General features: G+C 39.0%; 1 non-coding gene across 1 annotated transcript; it reads left to right on the top strand.

The window, feature by feature from the left end:
• Positions 1-6,209: 6,209 nt before the first annotated feature.
• Positions 6,210-6,344, top strand: LOC126061862 (small nucleolar RNA SNORA42/SNORA80 family). The gene has a single exon (XR_007513911.1). It is a non-coding gene; the product is annotated as a small nucleolar RNA SNORA42/SNORA80 family (small nucleolar RNA).
• The last annotated feature ends 16,600 nt before the right edge of the window (positions 6,345-22,944 follow it).

The following is a 22,944-nucleotide window of genomic DNA, read 5'->3' as shown; positions in this document are numbered from 1 at the left end:
CATGTGCCTTTTTGCCTCACTGCTTTCAGGTCTCTTGGATTTAGATGCCTCTTTTTAATAATGTCTACCAATTCCATTGATTAGAATTTTAAAGCATAAGACAATAAAATGAATTAAAAGAATAATTATACCCATACTTCAGTATGCACTATACCCATTTCACCAGTTAAATATAAATATGTGCAATAAATTTAAATGCAAAATAAAAATACATGAATATAGATACAACTATAGGGTAGTTCTGACCTTAATTATCAAACCCTAGCTGTGTCTCCTTAGATGTTTTCTACACTGTGATAACTTCTCATGTATCATTATCAGTTGTTCTTCAGTGGCAGCAGAGGTGGTTAAAAACAGTCATTTTGGTGTCTGACTAAAGGTTTTATAGTTTAACTCTTTCATCCCCATTTAAATAGAAGTAAATTATAATCAAACAGGTTACCTCTTTCAGTCTCCATTTTTCCTTAAAAATTTTTATCTAGAAAACTAGCTTAAGGAGGTAACCCACAATACAGAAAATAGATTTTAAGAAAAAGGTAATACATTTGAGTGAAAATTTAGGAAAGTACTTAAATATACAACTGTAGAGGAATGGTTAAATACATTTTAGTGCATATATTCCCACTGTTGTTAGGTGCCGTCGAGTACCTAGGTACCACAGAACGAAACACTCCCTAGCCTTGCGCCATGCTTACAATAGTTACGTTTGAGCCCATTGTTTCAGCCACTGTGTCAATCCTTTTTGTCTAGGGTCTTCCTCTTTTTCACTGACCCTCTACTTTACCAAGCATGATGTCCTTCTCCAGGGACTGATTCCTCCTGACAACACGTTCAAAGTATGTAAGACTCATTCTCACCATCCTTTCTTCTAAGGAGCATTCTGGTTATACTTCTTTGTAGATGGATTTGTTCGTTCTTTTGGCAGTCCACTGTACATTAAATATTCTTTACCAACACCATAATTCTTCTTAGGTCTTCCTTACTCATTGTCTATCTTTCGCACGCATATGATGCGATTGTGCGTCTTAGTCTTCAAGGTGACATATTTGCTTTTCAACACTTTAAAGAGGTCCTTTGCAGCCGATTTGCCCAATGCAAAGCGTCTTTTGATTTCTTGACTGCTGCTCCTATGAGTGTTGGTTGTGGATCCAAGTAAAATGAAATCCTTGACAACTTCAATCTTTTCTGCATTTATTATGATGTTGCTTATTGGTCCAGTTGTGAAGATTTTTGTTTTCTTTATGTTGAGGTGTAATCCATACTGAAGGCTGTGGTCTTTGATCGTCATCAGCAAGTGCTTCAAGTCCCTCTTCATTTTCAGAAAGCAAGGTCTGTCATCTGCATAACGCAGATTGTTAATGAGTCTTCCCCCAATCCTGATACCCCATTCTTCTTCATATAGTCCAGCTTCTCAGATTATTTCTCAGCATACAGAATGAATAGGTATGGTGAAAGGATAGAACCCTGACTCACACCTTTCCTGACTTTAAAACTGTTCGAACAATTGCCTCTTGGTCTATGCAGAGGTTCCTCATGAGCACAACTAAGTGTTCTGGAATTCCCATTCTTTGCAATGTTATCCATAATTCCTTATGATCCACACAGTTGAATGCCTTTGCATAGTCAATAAAACAGAGGTAAACATCTTTCTGGTATTCTCTGCTTTCAGCTAGGATCCATCTGACATCAGCAATGATACCCTGGTTCCATGTCCTCTTCTGAATCCAGCCTGAATTTCTGGCAGTTGCCTGTCAAAATACTGCTGCAATCACTTATGAATGATATTTAGCAAAATTTTGCTTTTTTGTGATATTAATGATATTGTTCAATAATTTCCACATCCGGTTGGGTCACCTTTCTTGGGAATAGGCATAAATATAGATCTCTTCCAGTCGGTTGGCCAGGTAGTAGCCTTACAAACTTCTTGGCATAGACAAATGAGCACTTCCAGCACTGCATCTGTTTGTTGAAACATCTCAATTGATATTCCATCAATTCCTAGAGCCTTGTTTTTCACCAATGCCTTCAGTGCAGCTTGGACTTCTTCCGTCAGTACCGTCAGTTCCTGATCATATGCTACCTCTTGAAATGGTTGAACATCCACCAATTCTTTTTGGCATAATGACTGTGTCTTCCTTCCATCTTCTTTTGATGTTTCCTGTGTCGTTTAATATTTTCCCTGTAGAATCCTTCATGATTACAACTTAAGGCTTGAATTTTTTCTTCAGTTCTTTCAGCTTGAGAAATGCCAAGCATGTTCTTCCCTTTTGGTTTTCTATCTCCAGCTCTTTGCACAAGTCATTATAATACTTTGTCTTCTCGAGATGCCCTTTGAAATCTTCTGTTCAGCACTTTTACTTCATCATTTCTTCCTTTTGCTTTAGCTGCTTGATGTTCAAGAGTAAGTTTCAGAGTCTCTCCTGACATCCGTTTTGATCTTTTTTTTCTTTCCTGTCTTTTTAATGACCTCTTGCTTTCTTCATGTATGATGTCCTTGATGTCATTTCTCAGCTCGTTTGGTCTTCAGTCATTAGTGTGGAATGTGACAAATCTATTCCTGAGATGTTCTCTAAATTTAGGTGGGATATACTCAAAAAAAATTTTTTTTTTTTTTATACTCAAGGTTGTACTTTGGCTCTACTGGACTTGTTCTAATTTTCTTCAGTTTCATCTTGAACAATTGCGTATGAACAACTGATGATCTGTTCTGCAGTCGGCCCCTGGCTTTTCCTTCATCTCTTTCCACAGATGTAGTCGATTTGATTCCTTTGTGTTCCATCTGGCAAGGTCCATGTGTATAATCGCCGTTTATGTTGGTGAAAAAAGGTACTTGCAATGAAGAAGTCATTGGTCTTGAAAAATTATATCATGTGATCTCCAGCATCGTTTCTAACACCAAGGCCATATTTTCCAACTACCCATCCTTCTTTATTTCCAACTTTTGCATTCCAATCGCCAGTAATTATCAATGTGTCCTGATTGCATATTTGATCAATTTCAGACTGCAGAAACTGGTAAAAATCTTAAATGTCTTCATCTTTGACCTTAGTGATTGGTACATAATTTGAATAATAGTTGTATTAACTGGTCTTCCTTATAGGCATATGGATATTATCCTATCCCTGACAGCGTTTTACTTCAGGATAAATCTTGAAATGTTCTTTCTGATGAGGAATGCAAGCCATTCCTCTTCAAGTTGCCATTCCTGGCATAGTAGACCATATGCTTGTCTGATTCAAAATGGCCAACACCAGTCCATTTCAGCTCACTAATGCCTAGAATATTGATGTTTATGTGTTCCATTTCATTTTTGAAGATTCCCAATTTTCCTAGATTCATACTTCTTATGTTCCATGTTCCGATTATTAATGGATATTTGCAGCTGCTTCTTCTCATTTTGAGTCATGCCACATCAGCAAATGAAGTTCCTGAAATCTCGACTCCATCCGGGTCATTAAGGCCAACTCTACTTTGAGGAGGCAGCTCTTCCACAGTTGAATTCTGAGTGCCTTCCAAGGTGGGGGTTTCATCTTCCAGCACTATATCAGACAATGTTTGACTGCTATTCATAGGGTCTTCGCTGGCTAATTCTCTTCAAGAGTAAATAGCTGGGTCCTTTTTCCTAGTCTGTCTTAGTTTGGAAGCTCGGCTGAAACCTGTCCGCAGTAGGTGACCCTGCTGGTATGTGAATACCAGTGGCATAACTTCCAGTTTCACAGCAACACGCAAGCCCCCATGGTACGACAAACTGACAGACACATGGGGAATATTCTCATTACTTAATGTTATAATTATTAAGAATTATATATGAAAAGAGATTTTTAATGGAATATGAAATGATTCATTAAAATGTCATTAATTCAAACAAGATATATATTATTCTATATATAATGTGATAATTTTAAGTATGTATTGAAATGGAAAAGATTGAAAAAAATAAAATGTTAACTAAGGACATATCTTGGGCAGTAAGCTTACTGATTTTTTCTTACATCTACTTTTATTTCCCATATGAATATGTATTATTATTATATCTAGAAACTTTACTTTCAGTTTAAAAGATATCCTATCTGCTGATTCATGATCATCATAGCAAAATGTTTTATTATTCTGGGTTGTAACTTGTTTGAACCTAGAGACTTGAACTTATTTTTCAAAAGCAGATGCTCTACTTGAACTTTTTGCAATTTAATTTCATTTTAATCACACCTCTTCTAACCTTTCCAGTTTGAAAATTTTTGTCCTTCGTAGAGAAGATAAAATCCATATTGTATTTGTAGGTCCTGGTAGTTCTTCCTATCCAGGATCCAGCCATTTCTTTCCACCCTCACTAACCCCAGTCTAGTTCTAGATCTTGATAACTCATCCAGACTGTCACTATAACTCCTTACCTGTTCTTCCCATCTCTTCATCTCCTGTCAGTTGATTATGTGTGCAATGTCCAGATGAAGTTTCGCATGCTCAACAATTGCTTTCCATTTCCACACCCTGAAGTTTAAGCTTCCTAGCCTGCCTTCAAGGCACTTTGTAAGTTAATATCAGACCATTCTTGCCTTGCTCTCACTAGTCTTATTTAGGGATCAGCATATCCTGTTATGCCCTGGCCAAATTACTTTTCCTGGCTGACCTCTAGCAATGCTATGTTGTACCACCTCTGCATCTTGACTCATTCCCAGGGAATGCCCTCCCCACCCTGCCTGGTTCAAGTAGATTCTTCTCGGCCGTCAGCCTGAAGGGTTCTTACTCTCTTCTGAACTCGTAGAGTAATACATTTACTTTCCGTATTAGTTTTTGACATCTCTTCTAGCATTATACTGCACTGTTTCTTAACTCTTATAAGATTACTTGTCATTACCAGTTGCCATTAATTCTGCAGCACAAACAGACTGGCTTCTCCCTCTGCAGGCAGTTAGGTTTTAGATTTCTAACCCAATTCTGACTCATAGCAACCCTATAGGACAGAGTAGAACTGCCCACAGGGTTTCCCAGGCTGTAATCTTTATGGAAGCAGACTACCACATCTGTCTCCCATGGAGAGACTGGTGAGTTTAAACCGCTGACTTTTCGATTAGCAGCCAAGCACTTAACCACTGTGCCACCAGGGCTCTTTTTAGCTTTCTACTCTTTTTTTTTTTTACTCTCTCTTAATCAGTAGCCTTTTAGCCGCCTGTCAGCATCTTCTCACCCATTATCATTCTCTTGTGTTTTTATGCCCTTAAAAAAAAATCCTTTATTGTCATTTTAGTGGCATTTTGGGAAAGAGTAGAAATAAGCATGAATATTTATTTCACCATTTTTAATCAGAAGTAACCATATGTAATTTTAATGACTTTACTGCTTAACCATTTCATGTGTTGCTCTCTATCATCACCTAAAGAGCAGAGACTCCTGTATCAACCATATTTATTTAGCATTTGGCCAGGAGCTTTGAAAGAGCTGGGGACACATCAATGAAAATTAGGGAACAAAGGCATAGATTGAAAATTCCTTTTTTCCCTAGGACAGGAGTATCCAGCAATTAAACCAAACTGTGAATCAGCTTTTTTCGTTTAAATGGCTTTAAGAATGGGCTCCTTTTTTTTTTCATCAAAAATGCTACTTAAAATGCATTAACGTGTATCAGTATTTGTTCTAAAAAGTCAATTAACTTGTGAGCTACAAAAAAAAATCTTCAGAGTCTACTCAGATTTTTCAGTAAAATCCCTTGATAAAATGGTAATGCAAGGCACAGGGTCTGATGGAGGTAGCAATGCTCCAGTAACAGACTGAAATGATCTTCATTTATTACTTTAGCAACTGTTTTTCGTGCCCTTACTCTGTGCTGGAACTTGGACTTTTTGACCACAGTGCTTCCTGTGGATAGAGCAGGGGCATGATAACCAGGGGGATTCTTCCTTCTCTCAAGCAGCAAACCCAGCAGGGTTGCCAAGGACCACAAGCACTCAGTCAGTGCACACAGAACTAATGTCTTCATTTCCAGTTGATGTATTACTTGACAAACAAAGTTTTCACTATTTCAAATATGTTACCGGAGTCTTAAGTTTTCATAAAGGCTCCCAAAATAAGAATTTTTCTGTGATGACACCACCACGTGCTTAACAGACATATTAGCTGCTTTGAGAAATGTCAATAATTTTCATCTAGTAGCTGAAATGACGTAGGTAGCTACTCCTCATAGACTAACTTCAAAATATTAAAAAGAAATGTATGCATGGGTTTGGATTTATGGCGGGCCATCCCTGTGGGCCTCTCAGAGTGCCCCACGCCGGAGCAAACTGTAACCCCAAACCATTGCCTGTCCTCCTTGCCCATAGGCTACAGACACTGAAGCAGGTTGGACAATAGAAGGGGGCGGGGGAAAGAAGCTGCAAGCAGTTCTTGTGTGAATGATGCAATTCTGAAGCCAATTTAGATTTTACCTTTATTTCTTCATTCCAAACCAAAAGCCTACCTACCGATTATTTCCAGAACAAGCGATTTCCTCAAAGTTCCACCAATTATGGGTAGCATCTTTAGATGGGATTGTTTATGTTGAGGAAAGTTCAAATCTTGGCAGTGACCCTGTGTTTCCAAATGAAGCCTTCTGTTGTGAAGGGTCCACAATGTCTAGCGTATTTTCAAGATGGGCAGGTATAAGGTACAGAGGCTGTGCACTGGCAGCCTGCGGCCGGATCCAGGACAGGGTGTGTACTGCTGTAGCCTCCACTTGTGCCCTGATCGCAACTGTCTTAGTTATCTAGTGCTGCTGTAACAGAAATACCACTCGTGGATGACTTTAACAAAGAGAAATTTATTCTCTCACAGTCTAAGAGGCTAGAAATCCTAATTCAGGGCGTCGGCTCCAGGGAAAGGCTTTCTCTCCCTGTCAGTTCTGGGGGAAGGTCCTTGTCATCAATCCTCCCCTGGTCTAGGAGCTTCTCTGTGCAGGAACCTCAGGTCCAACGGACACACTCTGCTCCCAGCGCTGCTTTCTTGATGGTATGAGGTCCCTGAGTCTCTCTGTTCACTTCTCTCTTTTATATCTCAAAAAGGTTGACTCAAGATACTATCTAATCTTATAGATTGAGTCTTGCTTCATTAACATAACTGCCTCTAATCCTGCCACATTAACATCGTAGAGGTCAGATTTACAACAAGTAAGAAAATCACATCAGATGACAAAATGGTAGACAATCACGAAATACTGGGAATCATGGCTTAGCTAAGTTGACACACATTTTTACAGGATACAATTCAATCCATAACACCATCCATGTCTCCTACTGTAAGTCATTCTTCCAGCAACTGTCACTCCTCTCACTTGCATCATCAGTTTTTTTCTCCTTATTGGCTATTTCCTAAAGACATATACTGTTATTTCTCTAATCTTCAAAAAACAAAAATCCTCTCTTAACCCACTTCCCCCTTTCTCCTTCCCATAGAACTCTTTGAAGGATTTATATATCCTTACTGGGTCTAATTCTTTCCTCCTGTTCACTCTTTTTTTTTTTTTTTCTCTGGTTCATGTGGCCCTTTCTGTCTCTTGGGCTCTTAGTTGTCGTGTGGCCTTGGTGTTCTTCATTTTCCTGTTCACTCTTGAACCCATTTTAATCAGGCTTTCACTCCATCACTCCACTAAAACTGTTCTAATGAAGGTTACTAATGATCCTCTCATTAGTGGTATTTTCTTGGGACTCACCAGTTGACCTGGCAGCATCAAATGTCTAGTTTTTCTTTATTTCACTGGCCATGTCTTCTCAGTTGACTGTGCTGGCTCCTCATTTCCCTAAACTCTAAATAGAGTGTCCTCATGCTCAGCCCTTTGACCCGTTCTCATCTCTATCTACACTTACTTTCCTGATAACACCCAGTCATCTGTTTCATGCCTTGATTCCCAAAAGTATATGTCCAGTCTAATTACTTCTCAAAATTCCAAACATATACACCCAGTTGCCTAACTGACAACTCCACTTGAAGCTCTAATAGGTATTTTAAGCCAAACACATACAAAAAGATGCTTTTCTCATACGCATCTGTCTAACTCCTCTTATTTCAGGATGCAGGTTAATTATTTTCAGCTTCATGAAGTCTCCCCTGATCTTCCTATGCAAAATTCTATCACAACACTTAACAAAGATCTGGACCGATTTGTTTATGCCCCTAGACCATGGCCTCTCAAGGACAAAGATTAGGAATTAATCACCTTTATGTATCTAACAACTAATGCAGTATGTGACATGTAAGATGCACACAATAAACATATTGAATAAACAGATAAGTGAGTGAAGCTGTCAAGGGCAGAGATTTGGTTCAACTCTCTTTCCTTTCATCAGAACTCTCGTCTCAGGGCCTGTGTACATAATAGCCATCATTTCTTGAGCTTGTAATAATAAAATACAAGATCACTTAACTATAAATGAGTAAGTTAATGTCTCTCAATCTTTCCCAAGAATTATGAATCACAAGGATCTGCATGTGGTGCATTACATGTTCTGTCATAATGTTAAATATATGATAGGGCTATGAAACAAGAAAGGTATTCTACCAGGCACAGAACAAAACCATGGAGAGCCTAAAATTAGGGTAAACTGAAAAGACAGAGAGTAAGACTTAAAGGAAGTATATGTTTTTGTTTAAGCCAGAAAACAAAACACACCCCATCTACAAGATGCTAACTAATTCATGTTTCTATTTAAAATTTTCTAAAAGAAAAAGTTAAAAATGCCAACCCAACCTCACCAATTCTGTGGTTTCTATTACTGAATTAAAAACTATTTCTCTAAGTTTTTTCCAAAATGTCGATTTCTGATCATTTCTCTTCCACCCTACTGCTCCTACGGGGACTGTTCTATTTAGCGATTCTCCTCTACATCTTTTGTTTGCTGTTAGCTGCTGACCTCTCTTCACTACTGCCCTTGATTCTTTGAAGACTTTGCCACCCTCACAGTATTTCTTTCCATCTATATCCATCCATTTTCCAGGATGACATTATTTCTATATTTGACACCCTGGACACTTTTTTTTTTTTTGACATATTCATTTCCGGTGACCTCCTCAACTTCTCTACTTCAGCCACTCATTCCCATAGACACACCCTGGAGCTTGCCATCTGGAATTACTACAGCTCTGAAAATATTTATTTGGATATCAGACTCTCTGAACCTAACTTCTAATCAATTACTCTCAATCTACCATTCCTTGTCCTCATTGAGACCGCCAATTCATAGATTACTTAGTATATCTCTCCCTACCTTTTTTACTCTCCAGATTGAAATTCTATGGCCCATCACTTCTCTCTTTCTTTCCAATACCCTTAACTTTCTGTTATTTCATTGTACCTACCTGGAAAAACACCAAAGCTGGATGTATCCTCCTATTACCCATTTCTTCATCAGCAGATGATCTGCTGGAAAAAATATGACAACAAATGGACACCAAACCATCTGAATTGGGCTTTTAACACTGACTGTGTATTTTAATCAACTCTTTCTGTTACCTTCCTTCCCATGTACTTCATGCGTATTCCACTTCTCTCAAATCTCCACCCCTCCACATACCTTTCCCTTACCCTTGGTAGAAGATCGTCTCTCTTAATTTGCTGATATAAGTGTTAGCATTTCTTCCATAAATGCTTCAAGGTTCATTCATATCACTAGTGTTTTAGGAGAAGGAAGGTTTTGTTTCTCATTCCTCTGGCAGCTGCTTCTTTGCATTGCCAGCTTCTGGGAAAGGTGAAGAACCTTTCCCATCTCTTCAAAACAGAAATGTTTTCTTTCCTGCTGGTCATCTCCTAGAACAAATGGACACAGCCTCCTCAAAGCCATGCATATTTTTCAGCAGAGGGGCATATGTGGGGCAGCCCGCATTTTTTGTTTTTTAATTTCTCCATTCAGTTATTCCTCACAATAATCTCATGCAACGGTATTCTGATATATCAGATTTTTCTCAAGGATTGCTGGTAAATAAAGAGATTTCATTGTGTAAAGGGAAATTTAAAAACAAAACAACAGCAAGAAAAAAAAACCCTCAACTAAACATAACTGCTACCACAGGCCAAGGGAAAACAAGAAAAAGGAGGAGGTGGAGCCAACATGGTGCCATGGACAGATGTACCATGCCAACCCTCCACAGCAAAGGCCCCAAAAACTAAGTAAAACAGATAAAAACATCAACCCTGGAACTCTAAGCATCAAATGAAGGATAAAGAACTGATCAAACACTGAATGAAAGAAGAAACTGATTGAATACAGAGAATGAGGAGAGATACAGAGTGGAGGTACCATGCCAACTAACACCACACAGCATCACCATCTTGAAATATAGCCACCAATGACCCCAGAAAGAGAGAGTACAGGAAGACAACATCACAGAGCTCCCAACAGGAGACAGAGCACCCAATAAACAGAGAAACATGCTTTTCCACCCCTCACCCTTCTGCCCCATATGCCACTTCCACCCCTTCCCTGACAGGCCATGCTAGGCTGCTCAGCTAGAGAGCCACTGGCCTGCCACCACTCCAGCTCCACCCCAACCCCACCCATAAGCTCCTGCTGTGCCATTTTTTCCCACTTTCTTCCTCTTCTTTCTCCCTCTCACCTAGCCCTGTACAACACATCCACCCTTCCTGATGGGCCACACCTTGGCACTCAGCTAGAGAGCCACCAGGCTTCCACCACCCCAGGACCACTGTGCCCGCCCCTGCTGGCTCCCACCATGCCATTTTCCCCCTTTCTTCCTCCCTCCCATCTAGCCTTATATGCCACCTCCCACGTTCCCACCACGCCATGCAGCACCGCCATGGCTAGACAGCCACTGGCCTGCCACACCACAGGTCTGTATCATCCCCACCTGCCAGCTCTCACAAAGCTGCCATTTTTTCTCTTTGTTTTCTTTCTTTTCTTTCCTCCTCCCACCTAGCCCTGTAAGCCACCTCCCTTCCCTTACCACTGGCCCTTAGGTCTGTCCTGCCTGCAGTCACAAGCCCCCACTGCACAGCTAGTTTTTTTTTTTTTTTAATTTAATATCCTCTCTTCCTTTCCTTTTTTCCTCCCACCTAGCTTAGTATGTCACCGCCCCCCCCTTCCTGCTGGAACCTGGGTATACCCTGCCCCCACTGGCCCCCACCATGTTGCCTTTTTTGTTTCTTCACTTTTTTTCCCCTCATCTAGCCTGATAAGCCACCCTTCCATCCCACCAGACCCTGCCATGTTGCCATGGCTAGAGTATCCCCAGCATTCAAGACTGCTGCCACACCATCTGCTGAAGTGTTGGAAGTGAGCCTGTACTATTCCTTTTCCAACACCTCCACCTATCTGGGAAGGGGCTGTGAATGATCCAATACTTCTAGACCAATATCAGGAGGCAGATAGCACCTACCCAGTTCACCCTCAGCTACGTCACCAAACCACTGTACAACAAAGCAGTCTTGCCCTGCCTGCTACTTCTCTGCTTGCCCTGACAAGGTGCTGAGAGCTATCATGCCAACAGATAAGGAAGCAGCAAAGCACACCTGGCCCACTCAACCTGACATATCAAAACAAAACAAAAAAGTAGGCTAAACAAATGAAGATGCAATCAATAAATAAAGAAAATAATACCTTAATGTTTCAGAGACAGCAGACAATATCAAAATATATGAAAAAGCAGGACAAGATGGTTCCAGCAAGTGACCAAAATAAAGAATTAGATGACCTTCCAGTAGAAGAAAAGGCAATGGGACTACCTGATATGGAATTCAAAAAACTAATATTTAGGGCTCTTCAAGAGATTAGAAAAGAGATCAAGGAAGCACAGAAAAAATCAAGGAAAAAATTAACAAAATCATGGAAAACACAGACAAAACCAATGAAAACATAGCCAAATTCAAGGAAAACAGACAAAGCAATAGAAGAATTGAAGAAAAGAATACAAGAAGAAAAAATCATAATAAGTAAACAATTAGAAATCATCAGAAAGAGCAACTAGAAATCCAAAAGGTAAACAACAAAATTTCAGAAATGGATAATTCAATCAAAGATCTTAGGAGCAAATTTGAAACAATAGAAGACAGAATCAGCAAGATTGAAGACTACTTTATTTGCAGGAAAATTGGAGAAAAGAATGATGAAAACCTAAGACTGTATGGGACACAATTGAGAGTAAAAATTTGTGTGTGATTGTATTTCCAGAACAGATGGAGAAAATGGAAAGCACAGAGAAGATTGTTGAAGATTTGCTGGCAGAAAACTTCCCAAATATCATAAAAAACAAAAAGCTGACCATATAAGAAGCTCTACAAACCCCATATAGGGTGGACCTCAAAAGAAAGCCATCAAGACATACCGTAATCACACTTGCCAAAACAAATGACAAAGAAAGAAAACTAAGAGTACCTCAAGAAAAATGAAAAGTCACTTACAAAGGGGGAAACAATAAAACTAAGCTATGATTACTTGGCAGAAACTATGCAGGTAAGAAAGCAATGGGATGATATATGTAAAAACTTAAAAGAAGAAAAACTGCCAACCAAGAATAATATATCCTGCAAAACTCTTGCTCAATTATGATGGTGAGATTAGGACATTGCCAGATAAACAGAAATTAAGGGAATTCATAAAAACCAAACCAAACTTACAAGAAATATTAAAGGAGTCCTTCAGTTAGAGAACCAACATCAGACAACAACCAGAGTCTAGGACACAGGACAGCATCGGCCAGATACCAACCCAGGTAAAGAACTCTCAATAATAAAACAAAGCTAAAAGACTTAAAACATGGAAACAAAGATGCCAATCTGTAAATGATGAAACTCCAAAACAATAAAAGGGAAATAAACAGTGTAGGTAGAGAACTTTGAAATGGAGAGGAAGTCAAGATGATATCAAGTAATAAAAGACTGGTTGGAACATAAGAAGATAAGGGTAAATTTTCAAGCAACCACAAAGAAAGTTAACAAACCTACTCATCAGAACAAAAAAGAAGAAAAACTATATAGACTCAGTAAATACAAAATCTATAATAACAAAAAAAAGAAAGAAAAGAAAATCCACAAACAAAAGGAACTCAGCACAGGAAGGTAAGAGGAACAAAGAAAATGTCACCACCACAAAAACAAACAAACAAACACAACAATATGACAGAAATAAACTCATCCATATAGATAATCACGCTGAATGTAAATGGCTTAAACATACCCTTAAAGAGAAAGAGAGTGGTAGAATGGATTAAAAAAAAGTGACCCATCAATATGCTGTCTACAAGAGATGCACCTTAGACACAAAGACATAAATATATTAAAAATCAAAGGATGGAAAAAATATATCAAGGAAACAGCAACCAAAAAAGAACAAGAGTGGCGATACTAATCTCAGAAAAAATAGAGTTTAAAGCAAAATCTACCATGAAAGACATTATATAATAATTAAAGGGACCATCTACCAAGAAGACATAACCTTAAGAAATATCTATGCACTCAAAGACAGGGCTCCAAAATACATAAAACAAGCTCTAATAGCACTGAAAAGAGAAATTGACAGTTCCACAATAATAGTAGGAGACTTCAATACACCACTCTCAGTAAACGACAGGACACCTACAGAAAAACTCAGCAAAGACACAGAAGACCTAAAGGACACAATCAACCAACTTGACCTCATAGATATATACGGAACACTCCACCCAACAGCAGCAAGGTATACATTTTTTTCCAGTGCACATGGAACATTCTCCAGAAGAGACCACATTTTAAACTACAAAGCAACACTCAATAAAATCCAAACGTTGAGATAATACAAAGCATTCTCTTTTATCACAACACCATAAAAGGAAATTAACACCAGAAAGAGCAAAGAAAAATATTAATTACATGAAAACTGCATAACACCTTGCTTAAAAATAACTGCGTAAAAGAGGTAATAAAAAAATTCCTGGAGTCAAATGAGAATGAAAACACATCGTATCAAAAACCTTTGGGACACAGCAAAATCTGTGCTCGCGGGTCAATTTATATCAATAAATGTGCACATCAAAAAAGAACAAACCAAAATAAAAGTATTAGCCCTACAACTTGAACCAGTAGAAAGAGAACAGCAAAAGAAGCCCACAGGCACCGAAAGGAAGGAGATAGTAAAAATTAGAGCAGAAATAAAAGAAACAGAGAACAGAAAATCAATGGAAAGAATCAACATGACAAAAGTTGCTTCTTTGAAAAGATAAGTGAAATTTACAATCCATTGGCCAAACTGACAAAAGAAAAAGAGGAGAAAAACAAATAACTCCCATAAGACCTAAGATGAGAGACATTACAAGATAAAACTGAAATAAAAAGGACCATAACAGAATACTATGAAAAATCACCCTCCAACAAATTTGAGAACCTAGAGGAAATGGACAAATACGTAGAAACACACCACCTACCTAAACTAATACAAACTGAGATAGAAAATCTGAACAGGCTCATAACAAGAGAAGAGATTGACGAGGTAATAAAAAATCCCAACAACAAAAAGGTCCTGGCCCAGATGATATCACTGGAGAATTCTACCAAACATACAGAGAAGAGCTCACATCAATACTACTCAAACTATTTGAGGGCATAGAAAAGGAAGGAATACTCCCAAATTCATCCTATGAAGCCAGCATAACATTGATACCAAAGCCAGGCAAAGATACCACAAAAAAAGAAAATTATTGTTGTTGCTGTTAGGTGCTGTTCAGTCAGTTCCAACTCATAGCGACCCTATGTCCAACAGAACAAAATTCTGCCTGGTCCTGTGCCATCCTTACAACTGTTGTTGTACTTCAGTCTATTCTTCCAACCGCTGTGTCAGTTCATCTTGTTGAGGGTCTTCCTCTTTTTTGCTGACCCTCCACTTTAGCAAGCATGATGTCCTTCTCCAGGGACTGGTCCCTCTTGATAACATGTCCAAAGTATGTGAGATGAAGCCTTGCCATCCTTGCTTCTAAGGAGCATCCTGGCTGTACTTCTTTCAAGACAGACTTGTTTGTTCTTCTGGAAGTCCATGGTATATTCAATATTCTTCACCAATACGATAATTAAAAGGCATCAATTCTTCTTCGGTCTTCTTTATTCATGTCTCTCATGAATATAGATGCAAAAAGTCTCAACAAAACTCTAGCCAAGGAAACATTCTTTGATGGTTATGAGGGTGGGGAGGGAGGGACAAGGGGATTCACGAACTAGATATTAGACAAGAATTTTTTCGGCGAAGGGAAGGACAACAGACAATATAGGGGAAGTCAGCACAATTGGACTAATCCAAAAGCTAAGAAGTTTCCTGAATACAACCAAACACTTTCAGGGACGGTAGCAGAGGCAGGGATCTAGGGATCATGGTTTCATGGGACATCTAGGTCAATTGGCATAGCAAAGTTTATTAAGAAAATGTTCCGCGTCTCACTTGGGTGAGTGGCATTTGGGGTCTTAAAAGCTAGCAAGCGGCCATCTAAGATGCATCAATTGGTCTCAACCCATCTGTAGCAAAGGAGAATGAAGAACACCGAACACACAAGGAAAATATTAGCCCAAGAGACAAAACGGTCACATAAACCAGAGATTCCATCAGCCCGAGACCAGAGGAACTAGAGGATGCCCACCTACCACCAATGACTGCCCTGACAGGGAACACAACAGAGCAGGAGAAAAGTGTGGTGCAGAACTCAAATTCATGTAAAAAGATCAGACTTAAATGGTCTGAGTGAGACTAGAGGAACCCCCAAAGACATGGCCCCAGGACTCTCTGTTAACCCAGAACTAAAACCCTTCCCAAAGCCAACTCTTCAAACAAAGATTAGACTGCACTATAAAACATAAAATAATACTCGTGCAGAGTGTGCTTCTTAGTTCAAGTAGATACATGAGACTAAATTGGGCCACTCCTGTCTGGAGGCAGGATGAGAAGGCAGAAAGGGATAGGAGCTGGTTGAATGGACACAGGAAAACTGGGGTGGAAAGGGAGACTGTACTGTCACATTATAGAGATTGCAACTAGGGTCACATAACAATATGCATATAAATTTTTGTATGAGAAATTAACTTGAGCTGTAAGCTTTCACCTAAAGCACAACTAAAAAAAAAATTCTAGCCAATAGAACTCAGCATCATATAAAAAAAAATACAGCATGACCAAGTGGGATTCATACCAGGTATGCAAGTATGGTTCAACATTAGAAAATCTGTCAACGTAATCCACCACACAAACAGAACAAAAGGAAATAATCACATGATCATCTCAATCAACCCAGAAAAGGCATTTGACAAAGTCCGACACCCATTGCTAATAAAAACTCTCAATAAAATGAGAATAGAAGGGAAATTACTCACCATAATAAAGGGCATCTACACAAAACCAACAGCCAACCTCATTCTCAATGGAGAGAGGCTGAAAGCATCTTCCCTGTGGACAGGAACAAAACAAGGGCGCCTTCTATCACCACTCCTATTTAACACTGTGACAGAAGTCCTAACTAGAGCAATAAGGCAAGAAAAAGAAATAAAGGGCATCCAAATTGCAAAGGAGGAATAAATCTATCCCTATTCTCATATGATATGATCCTATACATAGAGAAACCCTAAGATTTTACGAGAAAACTACTGGAACTAATAGAAACATTCGGCAAGTAGCAGGATACAAGATCAACACACAAAAGTCGTTGAATTCCTATACACTAACAAAGAAAACTTTGAAAAGGAAATCAGGAAAACAATTCCATTTATAATAGCCCCTAAAAAGATAGAATAAAAAAAAGATAGAATACTTAGGAATAATTGTAACCAGGAACATAAAAGACCTATGGAAAGAAAACTACAAAATATTATTACTACAAGAAACCAAAAGAGACCTAGGCAAGTGGAAAAACATACAATGCTCATGGATAGTAAGACTCAAAATTGTGAAAATGTCAATTCTACCCAAACAATCTACAGGAATGATGCAATTCTGATCCAAATACCAACAGCATTATTTAATGAGATAGAAAAACTAATCACCAACTTTATATGGACAGGAAAGAGGCCTGGGATAAGCAAAGTATTAATGAAGAAAAAGAATACAGTAGGAGGACTCACACTACCTGATCTCAGAACCTACCATACAGCCATGGTAGTCAAAATAGCCTGGTGCTAGTACAATGACAGACACATAGACCAATTGAACAGAGTAAAGAACCCAGATGTAAACCCATCCACCTATATGGTCAGCTGATTTTTGACAAAGCACCAAAGCTCATTAAATGGGGAAAAGACAGTCTTTTTAACAAATGGTGCTGGCAAAACTGGACGTTCATCTGTAAAAACAATGAAACAGGATGTGTAACTCACACCATACATAAAACCTAATTCAAGATGGGTCAAAGACCTGAAGTCAAAAACAGTAAAGATCATGGAAGAAAAAAATAGGGACAATGCTAGGCACCCTAATACATGGCATGAATACAATCCAAACTATAACTAACAATGCACAAACACCAGAAGAAAAACTAGATAACTAGGAGCTTGTAAAAATTAAACACTTATGCTCATCAAAAGACTTCACCAAAAGACTAAAAAGAGAACCTAAAAACTAGGAAATCATTTTTGGCTACAACATATTGGACAAGGGTCTACTCTCTAAAATCTGTAGAATATTTCGATATCTCAACAAAAAATAGACATATAATCCAATTAAAACTTGGGCAAAGGATATAAACAGACACTTCACCAAAGAAGACATGCATGAGAAATGCTTGATGTGATCATTAGCCATTAAAACCAAAAAAGTCGAGTGGATCCCAACTCATAGCAACCCTGTAGGGCAGAGTAGAAGTGCCCTATAGGGTTTCCAAGAAATGGCTGGTGAATTTGAACTGCCCAGCTTTTGGTTAGCAGCTGAGCTCTTAAGCATTGTGCCAAACTACAATGAGATACCATCTCATGCCAAAATTACTGGCACAAATCAAAAGAACAGAAAATAAAAATATTGGAGAAGTTGTGAGGAGATTAGAACTCTTATGCACTACTGGTGAGAATGTAAAATGATGCAACTACTGTGGAAAATGATATGGCACCTCCTTAAAAAGCTAGAAATAGAAATACCATATTATCTAGCAGTTCCACTCCTAGAAATATATCCTAGAGAAATAAGAGCTGTCACATGAATAGACATACGCATACCATATTCACTGCAGCATTATTCACAAAAGCAAAAAGATGGAAACAACCTAAGTACCCCTCTTAGTTTTCTAATGCTGCTATAACAGAAATACAAGTGGATGGTTTTAACAAAGAGAAATTTATTCTCTCACAGTCTAGTAGGCTTGTATTCCTAATTCAGGGCATCACATCCAGGGGAAGGGTTTCTCTCTCTGTTGGGTCTGGAGGAAGGTCCTTGTCATCAATCTTCTCCTGAACTAGGAGCTTCTGAGCTTAGGGACCCCAGGTCCAAAGGACAAGCTGTTCTCCTGGCCCTCCTTTCTGGTTGTATGAGGTCCCTTTGTCTTTCTGCTTGCTTCTCTTTTATATCTCAAAAGAGATTAATTTAAGACACAGTCTAATCTTGTAGATTGAGTCCTGCTTCATTAACATAACTGCTGCTAGTCCCATCTCATTAAAGTCCTAGAAATAGGATTTACAACACATAGGAAAATCACATCAAATGACAAAATGCTGAACAATCACACAGTACTGGGAATAATGGCCTAGCCAAGTTGACAGATCTTTCTGGGGGACACAATTCAATCCATGACAGGGCCCATCAGCAGATGAATGGATAAACAAATTATGGTACATACGCACAATGGAATACTATGAAACGATAAAGAATAATGACGAATATGCAAAACATCTCATGACATGGATAAATCTGTAGGGCATTATGCTGAGTGACATATGTCATTCACAAAAGGACAAGCATTGTACGAGACCACTATTATAAAAACCCAGGAAAAGATTTACACACAAAAAAAAAACAATGTTTGATTGTTATGAGGGAGGGGTATGGTGAGGAAGGGAAATCACTGACTAGATAGTAGACCAGTATTAACTTTGGTGAAGGAAAAGACAACACACAATATATGGAAAGACAGCACAAACTGACGAAGGTCAAGTCATAGAAGCTTCCTAGACACATCCAAACACCTTGAGGGACCGAGTTACTGGGGCTGAGGGCTGGAGACCATGATCTCAGGGTACATCTAGGTCAATTGGCATAGCATAGCTCATAGAGAAAATATCCTACATCCTACTTTGGTGAGTAGCATCTAGGGTCTTAAATCTTGTGAATGGCCACCTAAAATGAATCTATTGGTCCCACCACGTTTGGAGCAAAGGACAATGAAGAAAACCAAAGACACAAGGAGGATATTAGTCCAAAGGACTAGTAGACCACGTGAACCACAGCTTCCACAAGCCTGAGCCCTGAAGGACTAGATGGTGCCTGGCTACCAACTGCTCTGACAGGGATCAAAATAGAGTGTTCCAGACATAACAAGAGAAAAATGTAGAACAAAATTCAAATTTACAAAAAAAGAACAGACTTACTGGTCTGACAGAGTCTGGAGGAACCCCTGAGACTATGGTCCCCAGACACTCTGCTAACTCAGAAGCCACTCCCAAGGTTTACCTTTCAGCCAAAGGTTAGACAGGCCTATAAAAAGAACAATAATGCATGTGAGGGATGTGCTTCTTACTGCAATCAAATATACAAGACCAAATAGGCAATTCCTGCCCAAAAGGAATAACGAGAATTTAGGAAGGGACAGCAAAACTGGATGAACGGATCCAGCAACCCCGAGGTGTACAGTGAAAGGTGGAGAGTGCTGACACGTTGCAGGGATTGCAACCAATGTCACAAAACAATTTGCATATAAGTTTTTGAATGAAAAACTAACTTGCACCATAAACTTTCACACAAAACACTAGAAAATTTACAAAGAAAAAATTATTCACAAGAGGAACCCTCAGGGACAGATCATATTTAATAGCATTGGTCCCCTGTCCTGCAGGGCTGCAGGTCACCCCTGATTTCATGAAACTCATGCTTCTTCAAACCTCCCCAGTGTGAATATGCACCTCAGTTTAAGGAGGCTCTACCTTCCACCTTCAGGGTTTGGTCTGGCCATGGGATCCAGTCCGTAACCCCAGGAAACCCATGCGTGGAAAGGACTAGAAAGAGCATTATCAGCTCCAAGACAGAGGGGATCGTGTCTGTTTTGATCACTCTCACAATCCTAGTCTGAGCACAGAGCTTTGGAGACAGTAAAATTTCAGTAAATATTTGAAGCAACAGAGGAGAGAAGAGACGAAAAGATGCAACCTGAGACTGTCTAGATGTTGGCTTTGCCCAAGTTGTGTATTGGGTATATTTCTTATTTTCTTCTAACAATTGCAGGCAATCCTTGAATCCTCTTGTTTCTTAGCCTTTCATCTCGTACTTTGGAGTTCAAGTGGACTTCATACAGTGTCCACTTACTTTTGGTCCTGAAGTTTTTAGTCCACCTTGGGCTTGCAGAATAAGTGTGAGCTATTTTACTTTCCTGACATTTACTGAAGAACCTAAATTTAATGGCAAATGAATGCATATTTTAAACAAAGGAACTAAATTAAGGTTAACATCCCATATACTCTATATAGTTTGCCCCCTCCCTAATATTATGTACAAATGCATCCTAATTAACGAATCTTAAAACTTTGAGAGGCACTAATCCATATTTTACTAATAAGTAAGCTGAGGAACATATGCTGGCAGGGAAGGGAGAGAAGGAGTCGATAACTTCTTTACAGTTGACAACCCAGAGCTGTTGACTCCCTACTGCCCACTCTAACTGCAAAACCAGAAACTCCCTTTTTGCAAAATAAACAAATTCCCAGTTCAGAGGAACCAGCTGGTCCCAGCTCAGTGAGAGATCTCAGCAGAGGCTCTGAGAGTCCTCCTCTGTGAGGAGAGATTTCCCTCCAGGAGGCTGGGCTTCTTAACATCTCTATTTTTTGATCATCTTACTCTCTCAGACCAGAGTGTATTTGGAGTTTAAGGGAACTGTCATCCCTCTGTCTCTAAGGTCATTTTTAACCTCAGCTCTGTATGTGGCCCTGTATGTCAGTCATCACTGTATGTCGTAATAATTGATTTTACACTATTTTCACATCCACTGGTATGAAGGAATTTTAAATTTCATATATAAATATGTAAAATTAACATACAATTTGTGCATGCTATTATGAAACTGTGTTTTTAGATTTATGGGGAAGCACACAGACTATAAGGAGCCTGGTGGCACAGTGGCTAAAGTGATCAACTGCTAACAGAAAGGTCAGGGGTTCAAAACCACCAACGGCATCCATGGGAGAAAAATGTGGCAGTCTGCTTCTGTAGAGATTTATAGCCTTGGAAAGCCAATGGGATCACTAAGAGTTGGAATCAAGTTGACAGCAGTGGAGTTTGGACACAGACTGTCATAACTTGAATCAAGAACTTTCTTGTCGTAGTCTAGGTTTTACAGTTCCTTGGCGGGTGTAAATCTGAACAAGTGGTTTCCAGCCCTTTTGAATGTCAAAAACGTTACCTGGATCCCTGTATAAATAGTAGTTTTAATTTTTAGTATCCTTTGATTTAAAAAGTATAAAAAGATAAATGTGATCATGAATCATAAATCCTAGTAAATTCACTTGGTTTATTAATCACAATTGCACTTGCATGGGCTTCCTGGGACTACTGTAACCAAGTACCACAAACTGTGTGGCTTAAAACAACAGGACTCTGGAGGCTACAAGTCTGAAATCCAGGTGTTGGCGATGTTGGTTCCTTCGGGAGGCTCTGAGGAAGAATAGATTCCATGCCTCTTTGCTAGCTTCTAGTTAGATGGTTGTTGGCCATTTGTTGGCCATCCTTGGCATTGCTTGGCTTGTAGACTCACCACACCAGTCTCTGCCTCTGTCTTCACATGACGTTCTTCCCTGTGTGTCAGGTCTCTTATAAGAAGTTCCTTCTTCTTATAAGAACATGAATCATATTGGATTTAGGGCCCATCCCTAATCCAATACGACCTCATTTAACTTGATGATGTCTGCGAAACCTCTATTTCCAAACAAGGCCACGTTCACAGGTTCTAGGTGAACATGAGTTTTGTTTTTTTTTTTCCCCCAAGGGGGGGATCTATTCAGTCCATTCTTCAGTATATTCTTTTAAATTCAACAGGTAAAGCTCTAATTAATTTTATCGACCGCCTATTATGTGCCAAGTACTGTGCTAAGCCCATCCATGCATAATTACACTTAATCTTCACAATGAGCCTTCATATTAACACTTTAAGGATGTCACTATTTTATCACTTTATAAAAAATTTTAATTGAAAGAACATAAATTCCAAATCCATCTTCAAGGTTTCTAGTCTTTTCCTGTATGGTATCTATTATGATATGTCATATTGCTCTCAACAACTGTGTGGCTTATATATCATGGAGCATCTTTGTTTACCAATTTCTCTACTAGATCCAGGATGGGGGCTATATGAACAAGGTTCCTATAATCTGATAAACATAATAAAGCAGTGGATTTTTTAAAAAGATGACTTAGTATATCAGAAGCAATTGCCTTATATCTTTTACCTTAAATGCAAATGTAATTCTTTCAACATATTAAAAAGTCAAGTATATTTCCTCCTTATTGACATAATAGGGATTTACTACATACATCATTGTTGAAAAATTCATTTAATAAAAACAGCTAGAATCAAATTATAAAGATGCTATAGTTATTGCAAATTCAGTGCCTGCTAAAACCTTGCCAGGAATGTTGGCCTCTGTGGAAGTCCTTGTAACCAGGCAAACATGACATTGCTATGGCATTGTCTCTTGGAACAGAATAAGTCCCTGAGGCCTTTGGGGAGTGAGGCCACTTTGGACTTCAGATCATATTGGAGTTTAAAGAAGCCAACCATAAAGTTCACCAGAGGCATAGCGTGTGCTTACAGACACACCCATAACACAAATGCTTG

This window comes from Elephas maximus, chromosome 18 (assembly GCF_024166365.1).
Source record: "Elephas maximus indicus isolate mEleMax1 chromosome 18, mEleMax1 primary haplotype, whole genome shotgun sequence".
Lineage (NCBI taxonomy): Eukaryota > Metazoa > Chordata > Mammalia > Proboscidea > Elephantidae > Elephas > Elephas maximus.
The sequence above is the reverse complement of the archived record's forward strand: the minus strand, read 5'-3'. Positions and strand labels throughout refer to the sequence as shown.